Source organism: Dendrobates tinctorius, unplaced genomic scaffold, assembly GCF_039654945.1.
Source record: "Dendrobates tinctorius isolate UK_male_01 unplaced genomic scaffold, ASM3965494v1 ptg000226l, whole genome shotgun sequence".
Classification (NCBI taxonomy): domain Eukaryota; kingdom Metazoa; phylum Chordata; class Amphibia; order Anura; family Dendrobatidae; genus Dendrobates; species Dendrobates tinctorius.
In genome coordinates, this window is record NW_027361893.1 from 1,302,830 (window position 1) to 1,318,918 (window position 16,089).

At 56.5% G+C, this 16,089-nt stretch overlaps 1 protein-coding gene across 2 annotated transcripts in view; it reads right to left on the reverse strand.

The window, feature by feature from the left end:
• The window catches only part of LOC141059288 (uncharacterized), a 37,934-nt gene extending 22,855 nt beyond the window's left edge, over positions 1-15,079 (reverse strand). For both annotated transcript variants that reach the window (XM_073555615.1, XM_073555614.1), the window contains exon 1: positions 14,886-15,079. The gene's annotated coding sequence lies outside the window, so the exon portion shown is untranslated. The remainder of the gene's footprint in view (positions 1-14,885) is intronic.
• Positions 15,080-16,089: the final 1,010 nt, after the last annotated feature.

The following is a 16,089-nucleotide window of genomic DNA, read 5'->3' on the forward strand; positions in this document are numbered from 1 at the left end:
AGATCTGGAGGGAAAGGATATAGAATCACAAAATGACTTCCTCTCTGAAACCGCCTGGTTGGGTTTTCCCTTTCCCCGGCCAACACTTCCTCAAAATCCTTGTGGGAGGCGAAGACCCTAGAGGGGGACTTATGATGCTTATGATGCTTAAATGAAAAACCTGATCATTAGGTCTTGATGTGGCGTTTCCAATGTTAAAGGTCTCATCCTTGACGCCCTGGGACTGTTCTGGCCCGTATCCAGAACCCTCCTCCGAGTGTGTCTCTGATAATGCTTCGCCTGATTCCGGGAATGAGGACCAGGAGGAGGCAGACGGCCAGAGGAATTCTGGAGGTGAAATGGAGTGAGAAGGGGACCTGAGTTGGTGGTCCTGTCTAAACCTTTTACAGCCTCTAGAAGGCCCAAAAGGAGCCTCCGTTGGTACTCCTGTGTTCACTGGAGTGTTAAGTGGCAATCTGTCAAGCACTGTTACCAAGGTCTGAGATACCTTGGTAAGGTCGGCCACGGACTTAGATAAGTGGCCGATCCTGGACACTCCGTCTCCCGTGGCGATGGATGGCCCCTGGGCGGCAGGCAGAGTGGCTTCCTCCTGCTCCAGGGATAATGTGGGAGCTCTGACAGGCAAAGCGGGGGGGCTGCACATGCTGTCTATCGTATGGGACACAATAGGTCTGCTGCAATCTGAGCAGAGTGGCAAGGACTGACCTGAAGGAAGCCTGACATTGCATTTGGTACATACAAAATATTTGACCAAGGTCACTGAAGCGGATGAGGAGTGGGACTGCTCTCCCTTGGGCACACTGACAGGCTTTACCTGGCCGACCGTCGGGGGTAGAAAGCGGAGTGAGGGAGCAACCTGTAGTGCAGTACTCACATACTCACGACTTGTGTCCCCGCCGCAGCTGCCGCCCGAAGGCTGATGAGGGAGAGAGAGAGCATGAGGTGAACAGACCTGCCGCTGCCTAGAAGCTTTATGAAATCCCAGCCTGGAAGCGGTGGGCGAGGCCCTCCTCTGGCCTCCTGGAGCACCAAGATTGCGCTGGTACTGGAAAAGGAAGCCGAGGGGCGGAGCCTGCTGGAAGCCGGAATCTGGCGTCGGCCGTGCTGGGCTCCTGCTGAAGCCCAGGGTCATAACGCTGCCACGGGAGGAGGCTGGAACTGTGCTGCACCGCGTGCTTGAAAGTAAGTGTTGGCTCTTATCATAAGTATAGAGCCATGGGCTGTAAGCCCGAGTGCTGATTAGAGAGGTCACATTCAGCCAGGGCGGCTGGTGAGCAGATTATGAAACACTGCAGCCTCTTACCTCCAGTTCACCCCGTAACAGGGGTCAGTTATCTGCATGAAAAGATTGCTGTCCCAAACCTTTTCTGCAGGGCGTCTCTCTCGATCATCAGGCTCTGGTGGGCGAGTGATGGGAGACGAAGGTCACGACCAGGAGCTGCCAACTGAACACATGTCTGTTATGAATGAGTCACCGTAGGAGGCAAAAACAGAAATGCTAGCTAAGTCCAGAAAACCAGAGAAGTTGGCAGCTATCGGATTGCAGACCCCTGAACCTATCAACAACAACTAGCAGTAGCCGTGGGGGGTTCCTACGGTGCCCTAGACCCCTCGATCACAGCCGGAGAGTTAAATAGCCTAAAGACAGAAAGGGAAATCTAAACTGCCCCAGAGCAGACCCCAAAGCAATAGGCAGCCCCCAACATATAATGACGGTGAAGCAAGAAGAAAAAACACTAAACACAGATAGAAAGATAGACTGAGCAAGTGATGGGGCCCAAGCTAACTAGATAGGACAGGATAGGAAAGCTGCTGTCTGCAATCCATGAAAAACCCTATCAAAATAAGAGCCAACAGACTGACAGGGAAAAAGGCCCTGAAGACGGTAGGCTTCAAAAGACTGTCAGTACTCAGGTATTTTCTAAAGACAGAGCAAAAAGGCAAAAAGGAATTCAGCTCACCCCAGCAGGGAATGGCAGAATCCAGAAAAGCAAGGCAAACTAAAACACAAATGCAAAAAGGCAAAGCAAAAAACAGCTTTTGAGGAGCAGGAATCAGACTGGTCTCCTACAATTCCACAGAGAATTCACCAGCGAGGCAGAAGGGCGTCGGCTGCCTTATATCCAGTCTGAGATCCCCGTCGCCCAGTCATCCTCTCCCAGCTCAGGTGCTTGGTAATCAGCCTCACTACCTTCCTTCACCAGAAGAGGGAGTTCATCAGACCTCAATGGTGAAGGGGAAAATGAACTCATAACAAATGTCCTGTGTTAGGAATTAGGGTCCTGCCAGTGGGATTCATGAGGATACGGGGTGGCAGTACACGCCGTACTCATGATCCCGATGTGGGAATACAGATGTAGAAGATCTACTCTGTGTCCCTCCATGGTTACCTGAAAAGGAACGACGCACATTGAGGTAGGCATGGGTCTGCGAGAGACCCCCTATCCACCTCCTGCTGTCACTAAGCAAAACTGATTGTCCTACAGCCGGTCAGAGGGGTGTATACGGCGGAGTTAACATTTGTTTCATGGCATAGTGTCAACCTCCTAGTGACAGCAGCACACACCCACGGTTCCTGTGTCCCCCAATGAGACGAAAGAGATATTTTTGTGTGAGATGCCAGTACTGTGGAAACTTTATACTGTGTTAACTTTATACAGTGTTATAGGCATCATATATACTACATAAGGGGTGAAAAAAGGTGTGTCATAAGAACAAATCCTCAGGCATTTGTACAAAAACACTGGCATCTGCCATCCAGACAGAACCCTATGGAATCAATGGGAAGAGGGAGAGTTTCAGGAAGAAAGTCTAGAAGGTACACCAGGTCAGGTGACCTTGATAATGCAGTGTTATTATAAAGGCAATAGCCCCAAAGCCAAAACAGCTTTGGCGCCAAGCAAAAAACACTGTGCCAGTGAAGAATCTGAGGTACCAGGCCATGGTAACGTGCTCGAGGCAGCAGGTTGTGGTGGCAGAGCCCAGGTGGCACCAGACGAGTCCCAGAATCCAGACTATGCCAGCCAAGACCCAAGCATCAGACCTGCGCTGGTCAAGAATCGGAGTCCAGACTATGACTATCAAGGCCCGAGAACCTGACCTGCAGTGGTCAAAACCCAGAGTCCAAACTACACAAGGCAAGAGCAGAATCCCAACTCTCACTACTTCTGGTACAAGAGACGCGCCGTTGCTCAAGTAAGGAGATTCCGCTCAGTAGTATACGCCTGCAATGAAGAGCAGGAGGCACCAGTGGGCCGGGTCATTGCTTCCAGCACTTACGTCAGTACAGGTGTTGGTCCAGGGTGTACAAGAGACAAGCCAGTTGAAATGAAGGCAGCCCAGCGAGCCTTGATAGACTTTGTTAGGAGGACATATGGCCTAACAGGAAGAGGCAGAGATCCCGTTATGGCCTGTGTTCACAGAAGAGGCAGTGTTGTCGACTATGTTTCAGGAAAATGACCTTTGTCACTAGGTAAAGTAACATTTGGTTAAAGGCTGCTATTACAGTGAGAGTGAGCCGGAGAATTCATTGTATATCTGATATTATCTATTTCGCCTCGTAATCACCGTTTGGCATTATTCACTGTTGCCATAGTGATCACAATCCCCACCAATATCAGGGAAATAAATAACTATATTGGTTATTTACAGTTTGTCTGTGTCATGATCCAGACCAGGTTTTGACATGTCAGGGGTTAACTTTCTCTGCCTCGTTCCTGTGTCGGGTCTGCTATATCTCTGGCACTGCCTGTAGGATGCAGCGCAGTTATATTTCCTGTCTACGGCGTGTGTAGCTGGCTCTGATGAACTGATTTGTCTTGCTGCATTTTGCTGACCTTGCTCGTGTCTTTGCACCCCTCTCCTACCCATCCCGACTCTGTGTCCTTGTATGTTTGGATTCCCCGGTACTCCACTCTACTTTGGATCTGACCCAATTCTGACTCTTCCTTCTGATACCTCTGCTACGGACAGGTACTGACCTTTTGGCACTTCTCTGACTCTGTGTTTGGGATTTCCCTTTTGAACTACGCAACACTCTGGTATCGATCCGGCTCTCTTGACTATTCTGCTGCCACCTAGTGGTAGACTCGTTGCAGTTCGGCTGGTCTGCTCTTAGCAGGATTTCAGCTCGCTCTCCACTCTGTTGCCATCTAGTGGAGTTTCCGTTTCTCTGTATTTACCTGCAGTACTGCAGTGTGACAGTCTGTGTTTTATCCAGTCACCTGCTTACAGGGGCATTATACTGTGTGGGGGCACCATATATACTGCATAAGGGGCATTACACTGTGTGGGGGCCAAGAAATGGGCCTTGTACTATGAGAACAATCCGTTTCCTCCCTGCCAGTCTTCCATAGTTGGGCCGTATGTATCTATTACAGGAAAGAGAACAAAAACAATGATTCTTATAAAGTGAGAACAAAAACTCCAAAATGGTCTCAATGCTGAAGGGGTTAATGTCCTTCGCACTCAGTAATGGGCAATCTCCAGCACCGACCTCAACCCGCACTCCACATAGGTGCCGGAGGCGACATTATTCTCTATGTGGAGTGCGGCTCTGCGGGTGGAGGTCGGTGCCGGAGGCCCCATTATTCTCTATGTGGAGTGCGGCTCTGCGGGTGGAGGTCGGTGCCGGAGGCGACATTATTCTCTATGTGGAGTGCGGGTGGAGGTCGGTGCTGGAGGCTCCATTATTCTCTATGTGGAGTGCGGCTCTGCGGGTGGAGGTCGGTGCTGGAGGCTCCATTATTCTCTATGTGGAGTGCGGCTCTGCGGGTTGGAAGCCGGTGCTGGAGGCTCCATTATTTTCTATGTGGAGTGCGGCTCTGAGGGTTGGAAGCCGGTGCTGGAGGCTCCATTATTCTCTATGTGGAGTGCGGCTCTGCGGGTGGAGGTCGGTGCTGGAGGCTCCATTATTCTCTATGTGGAGTGCGGCTCTGCGGGTGGAAGCCGGTGCTGGTGGCTCCATTATTCTCTATGTGGAGTGCGGCTCTGCGGGTGGAGGTCGGTGCTGGAGGCTCCATTATTCTCTATGTGGAGTGCGGCTCTGCGGGTGGAGGTCGGTGCTGGAGGCTCCATTATTCTCTATGTGGAGTGCGGCTCTGCGGGTGGAGGTCGGTGCTGGAGGCTCCATTATTCTCTATGTGGAGGTCGGTGCTGGAGGCTCCATTATTCTCTATGTGGAGTGAGGCTCTGCGGGTGGAGTTCGGTGCTGGAGGCTCCATTATTCTCTATGTGGAGTGCGGCTCTGCGGGTGGAGGTCGGTGCCGGAGGCTCCATTATTCTCTATGTGGAGTGCGGCTCTGCGGGTGGAGGTCGGTGCCGGAGGCTCCATTATTCTCTATGTGGAGTGCGGGTGGAGGTCGGTGCCGGAGGCTCCATTATTCTCTATGTGGAGTGTGGCTCTGCGGGTGGAGGTTGGTGCCGGAGGCTCCATTATTCTCTATGTGGAGTGTGGCTCTGCGGGTGGAGGTCGGTGCTGGAGGCTCCATTATTCTCTATGTGGAGTGTGGCTCTGCGGGTGGAGGTCGGTACTGAAGGCTCCATTATTCTCTATGTGGAGTGCGGGTGGAGGTCGGTGCCGGAGGCTCCATTATTCTCTATGTGGAGTGTGGCTCTGCGGGTGGAGGTCGGTGCCGGAGGCTCCATTATTCTCTATGTGGAGTGCGGCTCTGCGGGTGGAGGTCGGTGCTGGAGGCTCCATTATTCTCTATGTGGAGTGCGGCTCTGCGGGTTGGAAGCCGGTGCTGGAGGCTCCATTATTCTCTATGTGGAGTGCGGCTCTGCGGGTTGGAAGCCGGTGCTGGAGGCTCCATTATTCTCTATGTGGAGTGCGGCTCTGCGGGTGGAGGTCGGTGCTGGAGGCTCCATTATTCTCTATGTGGAGTGCGGCTCTGCGGGTGGAAGCCGGTGCTGGTGGCTCCATTATTCTCTATGTGGAGTGCGGCTCTGCGGGTGGAGGTCGGTGCTGGAGGCTCCATTATTCTCTATGTGGAGTGCGGCTCTGCGGGTGGAGGTCGGTGCTGGAGGCTCCATTATTCTCTATGTGGAGTGCGGCTCTGCGGGTGGAGGTCGGTGCTGGAGGCTCCATTATTCTCTATGTGGAGGTCGGTGCTGGAGGCTCCATTATTCTCTATGTGGAGTGAGGCTCTGCGGGTGGAGTTCGGTGCTGGAGGCTCCATTATTCTCTATGTGGAGTGCGGCTCTGCGGGTGGAGGTCGGTGCCGGAGGCTCCATTATTCTCTATGTGGAGTGCGGGTGGAGGTCGGTGCCGGAGGCTCCATTATTCTCTATGTGGAGTGTGGCTCTGCGGGTGGAGGTTGGTGCCGGAGGCTCCATTATTCTCTATGTGGAGTGCGGCTCTGCGGGTGGAGGTCGGTGCTGGAGGCTCCATTATTCTCTATGTGGAGTGTGGCTCTGCGGGTGGAGGTCGGTACTGAAGGCTCCATTATTCTCTATGTGGAGTGCGGGTGGAGGTCGGTGCCGGAGGCTCCATTATTCTCTATGTGGAGTGCGGCTCTGCGGGTGGAGGTCGGTGCCGGAGGCTCCATTATTCTCTATGTGGAGTGCGGCTCTGCGGGTGGAGGTCGGTGCTGGAGGCTCCATTATTCTCTATGTGGAGTGCGGCTCTGCGGGTGGAGGTCGGTGCTGGAGGCTCCATTATTCTCTATGTGGAGTGCGGCTCTGCGGGTGGAGGTCGGTGCTGGAGGCTCCATTATTCTCTAGGTGGAGGTCGGTGCTGGAGGCTCCATTATTCTCTATGTGGAGTGTGGCTCTGCGGGTGGAGGTTGGTGCTGGAGGCTCCATTATTCTCTATGTGGAGTGCGGCTCTGCGGGTGGAGGTCGGTGCTGGAGGCCCCATTATTCTCTATGTGGAGTGCGGCTCTGCGGGTGGAGGTAGGTGCTGGAGGCTCCATTATTCTCTATGTGGAGTACGGCTCTGCGGGTGGAGGTAGGTGCTGGAGGCTCCATTATTCTCTATGTGGAGGTCGGTGCTGGAGGCCCCATTATTCTCTATGTGGAGTGCGGCTCTGCGGGTGGAGATCGGTGCTGGAGGCTCCATTATTCTATATGTGTAGTGCGGCTCTGCGGGTGGAGGTCGGTGCTGGAGGCTCCATTATTCTCTATGTGGAGTGCGGCTCTGCGGGAGGAGGTAAGTGATGGAGGCTCCATTATTCTCTATTTGGAGTGCGGCTCTGCGGGTGGAGGTCGGTGCTGGAGGCTCCATTATTCTCTATGTGGAGTGCGGCTCTGCGGGTGGAGGTCGGTGCTGGAGGCTCCATTATTCTCTATGTGGAGTGCGGCTCTGCGGGTGGAGGTCGGTGCTGGAGGCTCCATTATTGTCTATGTGGAGTGCGGCTCTGCGGGTGGAGGTCGGTGCTGGAGGCTCCATTATTCTCTATGTGGAGTGCGGCTCTGCGGGTGGAGGTCGGTGCTGGAGGCTCCATTATTCTCTATGTGGAGTGCGGCTCTGCGGGTGGAGGTCGGTGCTGGAGGCTCCATTATTCTCTATGTGGAGTGCGGCTCTGCGGGTGGAGGTCGGTGCTGGAGGCTCCATTATTCTCTATGTGGAGTGTGGCTCTGCGGGTGGAGGTCGGTGCTGAAGGCTCCATTATTCTCTATGAGGAGTGCGGGTGGAGTTCGGTGCTGGAGGCTCCATTATTCTCTATGTGGAGTGCGGCTCTGCGGGTGGAGGTCGGTGCTGGAGGCTCCATTATTCTCTATGTGGAGTGTGGCTCTGCGGGTGGAGGTCGGTACTGAAGGCTCCATTATTCTCTATGTGGAGTGCGGGTGGAGGTCGGTGCCGGAGGCTCCATTATTCTCTATGTGGAGTGTGGCTCTGCGGGTGGAGGTCGGTGCCGGAGGCTCCATTATTCTCTATGTGGAGTGCGGCTCTGCGGGTGGAGGTCGGTGCTGGAGGCTCCATTATTCTCTATGTGGAGTGCGGCTCTGCGGGTGGAGGTCGGTGCTGGAGGCTCCATTATTCTCTATGTGGAGTGCGGCTCTGCGGGTGGAGGTCGGTGCTGGAGGCTCCATTATTCTCTAGGTGGAGGTCGGTGCTGGAGGCTCCATTATTCTCTATGTGGAGTGTGGCTCTGCGGGTGGAGGTCGGTGCTGGAGGCTCCATTATTCTCTATGTGGAGTGCGGCTCTGCGGGTGGAGGTCGGTGCTGGAGGCTCCATTATTCTCTATGTGGAGTGCGGCTCTGCGGGAGGAGGTCGGTGCTGGAGGCTCCATTATTCTCTATGTGGAGTGCGGCTCTGCGGGTGGAGGTCGGTGCTGGAGGCTCCATTATTCTCTATGTGGAGTGCGGCTCTGCGGGTGGAGGTCGGTGCTGGAGGCTCCATTATTCTCTATGTGGAGTGCGGCTCTGCGGGTGGAGGTCGGTGCTGGAGGCTCCATTATTCTCTATGTGGAGTGCGGCTCTGCGGGTGGAGGTCGGTGCTGGAGGCTCCATTATTCTCTATGTGGAGTGCGGCTCTGCGGGTGGAGGTCGGTGCTGGAGGCTCCATTATTCTCTATGTGGAGTGCGGCTCTGCGGGTGGAGGTCGGTGCTGGAGGCTCCATTATTCTCTATGTGGAGTGCGGCTCTGCGGGAGGAGGTAAGTGCCGGAGGCTCCATTATTCTCCGTGTGGAGTGCGGCTCTGCGGGTGGAGGTCGGTGCCGGAGGCTCCATTATTCTCTATGTGGAGTGCGGCTCTGCGGGTGGAGGTCGGTGCCGGAGGCTCCATTATTCTCCATGTGGAGTGCGGCTCTGCGGGTGGAGGTCGGTGCCAGAGGCTCCATTATTCTCTATGTGGAGTGCGGCTCTGCGGGTGGAGGTCGGTGCCGGAGGCTCCATTATTCTCCATGTGGAGTGCGGCTCTGCGGGTGGCGGTCGGTGCCGGAGGCTCCATTATTCTCTATGTGGAGTGCGGCTCTGCGGGTGGAGGTCGGTGCTGGAGGCTCCATTATTCTCTATGTGGCGTGTGGCTCTGCGGGTGGAGGTCGGTGCTGAAGGCTCCATTATTCTCTATGTGGAGTGCGGGTGGAGGTCGGTGCTGGAGGCTCCATTATTCTCTATGTGGAGTGCGGCTCTGCGGGTGGAGGTCGGTGCTGGAGGCTCCATTATTCTCTATGTGGAGTGCGGCTCTGCGGGTGGAGGTCGGTGCTGGAGGCTCCATTATTATCTATGTGGAGTGCGGCTCTGCGGGAGGAGGTCGGTGCTGGAGGCTTCATTATTCTCTATGTGGAGTGCGGCTCTGCGGGTGGAGGTCGGTGCTGGAGGCCCCATTATTCTCTATGTGGAGTGCGGCTCTGCAGGTGGAGGTAAGTGCTGGAGGCTCCATTATTCTCTATGTGGAGTGCGGCTCTGCGGGTGGAGGTCGGTGCTGGAGGCTCCATTATTCTCTATGTGGAGTGTGGCTCTGCGGGTGGAGGTCGGTGCTGGAGGCTCCATTATTCTCTATGTGGAGTGCGGCTCTGCGGGTGGAGGTCGGTGCTGGAGGCTCCATTATTCTCTAGGTGGAGTGCGGCTCTGCGGGTGGAGGTCGGTGCTGGAGGCTCCATTATTCTCTATGTGGAGTGTGGCTCTGCGGGTGGAGGTCGGTGCTGGAGGCTTCATTATTCTCTATGTGGAGTGTGGCTCTGCGGGTGGAGGTCGGTGCTGGAGGCTCCATTATTCTCTATGTGGAGTGCGGGTGGAGGTCGGTGCTGGAGGCTCCATTATTCTCTATGTGGAGTGCGGCTCTGCGGGTGGAGGTCGGTGCTGGAGGCTCTATTATTCTCTATGTGGAGTGCGGCTCTGCGGGTGGAGGTCGGTGCTGGAGGCTCTATTATTCTCTATGTGGAGTGCGGGTGGAGGTCGGTGCTGGAGGCTCTATTATTCTCTATGTGGAGTGCGGGTGGAGGTCGGTGCTGGAGGCTCCATTATTCTCTATGTGGAGTGCGGCTCTGCGGGTGGAGGTCGGTGCCGGAGGCTCCATTATTCTCTATGTGGAGTGCGGCTCTGCGGGTGGAGGTCGGTGCTGGAGGCTCCATTATTCTCTATGTGGAGTGCGGCTCTGCGGGTGGAGGTCGGTGCTGGAGGCTCTATTATTCTCTATGTGGAGTGCGGCTCTGCGGGTGGAGGTCGGTGCTGGAGGCTCCATTATTCTCTATGTGGAGTGCGGCTCTGCGGGTGGAGGTCGGTGCTGGAGGCTCCATTATTCTCTATGTGGAGTGCGGCTCTGCGGGTGGAGGTCGGTGCTGGAGGCTCCATTATTCTCTATGTGGAGTGCGGCTCTGCGGGTGGAGGTCGGTGCTGAAGGCTCCATTATTCTCTATGTGGAGTGCGGGTGGAGGTCGGTGCTGGAGGCTCCATTATTCTCTATGTGGAGTGCGGCTCTGCGGGTGGAGGTCGGTGCTGGAGGCTCCATTATTCTCTATGTGGAGTGCGGCTCTGCGGGTGGAGGTCGGTGCTGGAGGCTCCATTATTCTCTATGTGGAGTGCGGCTCTGCGGGTGGAGGTCGGTGCTGGAGGCTCCATTATTATCTATGTGGAGTGCGGCTCTGCGGGAGGAGGTCGGTGCTGGAGGCTTCATTATTCTCTATGTGGAGTGCGGCTCTGCAGGTGGAGGTCGGTGCTGGAGGCCCCATTATTCTCTATGTGGAGTGCGGCTCTGCAGGTGGAGGTAAGTGCTGGAGGCTCCATTATTCTCTATGTGGAGTGCGGCTCTGCGGGTGGAGGTCGGTGCTGGAGGCTCCATTATTCTCTACGTGGAGTGCGGCTCTGCGGGTGGAGGTCGGTGCTGGAGGCTCCATTATTCTCTACGTGGAGTGCGGCTCTGCGGGTGGAGGTCGGTGCTGGAGGCTCCATTATTCTCTATGTGGAGTGCGGCTCTGCGGGTGGAGGTCGGTGCTGGAGGCTCCATTATTCTCTAGGTGGAGTGCGGCTCTGCGGGTGGAGGTCGGTGCTGGAGGCTCCATTATTCTCTATGTGGAGTGTGGCTCTGCGGGTGGAGGTCGGTGCTGGAGGCTTCATTATTCTCTATGTGGAGTGTGGCTCTGCGGGTGGAGGTCGGTGCTGGAGGCTCCATTATTCTCTATGTGGAGTGCGGGTGGAGGTCGGTGCTGGAGGCTCCATTATTCTCTATGTGGAGTGCGGCTCTGCGGGTGGAGGTCGGTGCTGGAGGCTCCATTATTCTCTATGTGGAGTGCGGCTCTGCGGGTGGAGGTCGGTGCTGGAGGCTCTATTATTCTCTATGTGGAGTGCGGCTCTGCGGGTGGAGGTCGGTGCTGGAGGCTCTATTATTCTCTATGTGGAGTGCGGGTGGAGGTCGGTGCTGGAGGCTCTATTATTCTCTATGTGGAGTGCGGGTGGAGGTCGGTGCCGGAGGCTCCATTATTCTCTATGTGGAGTGCGGCTCTGCGGGTGGAGGTCGGTGCCGGAGGCTCCATTATTCTCTATGTGGAGTGCGGCTCTGCGGGTGGAGGTCGGTGCTGGAGGCTCCATTATTCTCTATGTGGAGTGCGGCTCTGCGGGTGGAGGTCGGTGCTGGAGGCTCTATTATTCTCTATGTGGAGTGCGGCTCTGCGGGTGGAGGTCGGTGCTGGAGGCTCCATTATTCTCTATGTGGAGTGCGGCTCTGCGGGTGGAGGTCGGTGCTGGAGGCTCCATTATTCTCTATGTGGAGTGCGGCTCTGCGGGTGGAGGTCGGTGCTGGAGGCTACATTATTCTCTATGTGGAGTGCGGCTCTGCGGGTGGAGGTCGGTGCTGGAGGCTACATTATTCTCTATGTGGAGTGCGGCTCTGCGGGTGGAGGTCGGTGCTGGAGGCTCCATTATTCTCTATGTGGAGTGCGGCTCTGCGGGTGGAGGTCGGTGCTGGAGGCTCCATTATTCTCTATGTGGAGTGCGGCTCTGCGGGTGGAGGTCGGTGCTGGAGGCTCCATTATTCTCTATGTGGAGTGCGGCTCTGCGGGTGGAGGTCGGTGCTGGAGGCTCCATTATTCTCTATGTGGAGTGCGGCTCTGCGGGTGGAGGTCGGTGCTGGAGGCTCCATTATTCTCTATGTGGAGTGCGGCTCTGCGGGTGGAGGTCGGTGCTGGAGGCTCCATTATTCTCTATGTGGAGTGCGGCTCTGCGGGTGGAGGTCGGTGCTGGAGGCTCCATTATTCTCTATGTGGAGTGCGGCTCTGCGGGTGGAGGTCGGTGCTGGAGGCTCCATTATTCTCTATGTGGAGTGCGGCTCTGCGGGTGGAGGTCGGTGCTGGAGGCTCCATTATTCTCTATGTGGAGTGCGGCTCTGCGGGTGGAGGTCGGTGCTGGAGGCTCCATTATTCTCTATGTGGAGTGCGGCTCTGCGGGTGGAGGTCGGTGCTGGAGGCTCCATTATTCTCTATGTGGAGTGCGGCTCTGCGGGTGGAGGTCGGTGCTGGAGGCTCCATTATTCTCTATGTGGAGTGCGGCTCTGCGGGTGGAGGTCGGTGCTGGAGGCTCCATTATTCTCTATGTGGAGTGCGGCTCTGCGGGTGGAGGTCGGTGCTGGAGGCTCCATTATTCTCTATGTGGAGTGCGGCTCTGCGGGTGGAGGTCGGTGCTGGAGGCTCCATTATTCTCTATGTGGAGTGCGGCTCTGCGGGTGGAGGTCGGTGCTGGAGGCTCCATTATTCTCTATGTGGAGTGCGGCTCTGCGGGTGGAGGTCGGTGCTGGAGGCTCCATTATTCTCTATGTGGAGTGCGGCTCTGCGGGTGGAGGTCGGTGCTGGAGGCTCCATTATTCTCTATGTGGAGTGCGGCTCTGCGGGTGGAGGTCGGTGCTGGAGGCTCCATTATTCTCTATGTGGAGTGCGGCTCTGCGGGTGGAGGTCGGTGCTGGAGGCTCCATTATTCTCTATGTGGAGTGCGGCTCTGCGGGTGGAGGTCGGTGCTGGAGGCTCCATTATTCTCTATGTGGAGTGCGGCTCTGCGGGTGGAGGTCGGTGCTGGAGGCTCCATTATTCTCTATGTGGAGTGCGGCTCTGCGGGTGGAGGTCGGTGCTGGAGGCTCCATTATTCTCTATGTGGAGTGCGGCTCTGCGGGTGGAGGTCGGTGCTGGAGGCTCCATTATTCTCTATGTGGAGTGCGGCTCTGCGGGTGGAGGTCGGTGCTGGAGGCTCCATTATTCTCTATGTGGAGTGCGGCTCTGCGGGTGGAGGTCGGTGCTGGAGGCTCCATTATTCTCTATGTGGAGTGCGGCTCTGCGGGTGGAGGTCGGTGCTGGAGGCTCCATTATTCTCTATGTGGAGTGCGGCTCTGCGGGTGGAGGTCGGTGCTGGAGGCTCCATTATTCTCTATGTGGAGTGCGGCTCTGCGGGTGGAGGTCGGTGCTGGAGGCTCCATTATTCTCTATGTGGAGTGCGGCTCTGCGGGTGGAGGTCGGTGCTGGAGGCTCCATTATTCTCTATGTGGAGTGCGGCTCTGCGGGTGGAGGTCGGTGCTGGAGGCTCCATTATTCTCTATGTGGAGTGCGGCTCTGCGGGTGGAGGTCGGTGCTGGAGGCTCCATTATTCTCTATGTGGAGTGCGGCTCTGCGGGTGGAGGTCGGTGCTGGAGGCTCCATTATTCTCTATGTGGAGTGCGGCTCTGCGGGTGGAGGTCGGTGCTGGAGGCTCCATTATTCTCTATGTGGAGTGCGGCTCTGCGGGTGGAGGTCGGTGCTGGAGGCTCCATTATTCTCTATGTGGAGTGCGGCTCTGCGGGTGGAGGTCGGTGCTGGAGGCTCCATTATTCTCTATGTGGAGTGCGGCTCTGCGGGTGGAGGTCGGTGCTGGAGGCTCCATTATTCTCTATGTGGAGTGCGGCTCTGCGGGTGGAGGTCGGTGCTGGAGGCTCCATTATTCTCTATGTGGAGTGCGGCTCTGCGGGTGGAGGTCGGTGCTGGAGGCTCCATTATTCTCTATGTGGAGTGCGGCTCTGCGGGTGGAGGTCGGTGCTGGAGGCTCCATTATTCTCTATGTGGAGTGCGGCTCTGCGGGTGGAGGTCGGTGCTGGAGGCTCCATTATTCTCTATGTGGAGTGCGGCTCTGCGGGTGGAGGTCGGTGCTGGAGGCTCCATTATTCTCTATGTGGAGTGCGGCTCTGCGGGTGGAGGTCGGTGCTGGAGGCCCCATTATTCTCTATGTGGAGTGCGGCTCTGCGGGTGGAGGTCGGTGCTGGAGGCTCCATTATTCTCTATGTGGAGTGCGGCTCTGCGGGTGGAGGTCGGTGCTGGAGGCTCCATTATTCTCTATGTGGAGTGCGGCTCTGCGGGTGGAGGTCGGTGCTGGAGGCTCCATTATTCTCTATGTGGAGTGCGGCTCTGCGGGTGGAGGTCGGTGCTGGAGGCTCCATTATTCTCTATGTGGAGTGCGGCTCTGCGGGTGGAGGTCGGTGCCGGAGGCTCCATTATTCTCTATGTGGAGGGCGGCTCTGCGGGTGGAGGTCGGTGCTGGAGGCTCCATTATTCTCTATGTGGAGTGCGGCTCTGCGGGTGGAGGTCGGTGCTGGAGGCTCCATTATTCTCTATGTGGAGTGCGGCTCTGCGGGTGGAGGTCGGTGCTGGAGGCTCCATTATTCTCTATGTGGAGTGCGGCTCTGCGGGTGGAGGTCGGTGCTGGAGGCTCCATTATTCTCTATGTGGAGTGTGGCTCGGCGATCTCCACCCACAGAGCCGCACTCCACATGGTAGATGCTAGACTGTATGGGCTCCTTCCAGGTCCTAACTGCAGCCCATATAGTCTAGCCGGCTCACTCCAGACCCCAGACACACCCTGTAACCGTGCATTAATCCCCCTCCTCTCGAGAAGCCCAGCAGCTCCCAGATGACCCAAACATTAAGCCACCAAATCCCACTAGTTACCCCTAGTATCAGCCCCCATCAAGGAAAAATCTAAGAAGACACCAACCTGTTACTTACTAATCCCTCCTGCCTGTCACTGACCTCACTCCACACTGCTCACAGACGCCGGCACCAGAGAGACAGCTGAGACAGGGTGTAAGGGAAATGGAGTCTTCTCTTCCTGTCTCTGCTGTCAGAACACCCCCCCTCCCGGTATGACTCGCCCCGGAACTGACGTCACACCTGGAAGGCTATACGTGTGTTTGCACTTTGCGGGGAGGGCCAGTTTTATAGCGGGGGGATTGGAGTGTTTGTTAGCTGCAGCGCTGATTGGTTCATCATGGCAGTGAAGGCGGCGCATTTATGAGCGAGCTCAGATCCAAATCCTGGGGCAGGCTGGGAAGGTGGAAGACGCGTATTCAGGAGCGTGCCTTTCGGGTATGTGCACACGCTGCGGATTGGGGTGCGGATGTGGCCGCACGGATTTTGTAAAATCTGCAGGTCAAAAGACCTGCGGATTCCTCTGCAGTTTTGCCCTGCGGTTTTTCATCTCCTCAATGGAGGAGATGGCAAACCACAGCGGAATCCGCTGAATCCGCAATCTGCGGATTGAAAACTGCGTGGAAAAATCCGCACCGTCTGCACTGCGGTTTTGTATTCCCAAAGGGAATAATGGTACTGTACACCGCAGCAAAAACTTTCACAGTTTCACAGTTGCTGGGCGCACGTTTCACAGTTGCTGGGCGCACGTTTCACAGGTGCTGGGCGCACGTATCACAGGTGCTGGGCGCACGTATCACAGGTGCTGGGCGCACGTATCACAGGTGCTGGGCGCACGTATCACAGGTGCTGGGCGCACATTTCACAGGTGCTGGGCGCACGTATCACAGGTGCTGGGCGCACGTATCACAGGTGCTGGGCGCACGTTTCACAGGTGCTGGGCGCACGTATCACAGGTGCTGGGCGCACGTATCACAGGTGCTGGGCGCACGTATCACAGGTGCTGGGCCCACGTATCACAGGTGCTGGGCGCACGTATCACAGGTGCTGGGCCCACGTATCACAGGTGCTGGGCGCACGTATCACAGGTGCTGGGCGCACGTATCACAGGTGCTGGGCGCACGTATCACAGGTGCTGGGCGCACGTATCACAGGTGCTGGGCGCACGTATCACAGGTGCTGGGCGCACGTTTCACAGGTGCTGGGCGCACGTTTCACAGGTGCTGGGCGCGTATTTAACAGTTGCTGGGCGCACATTTCGCAGGTGCTGG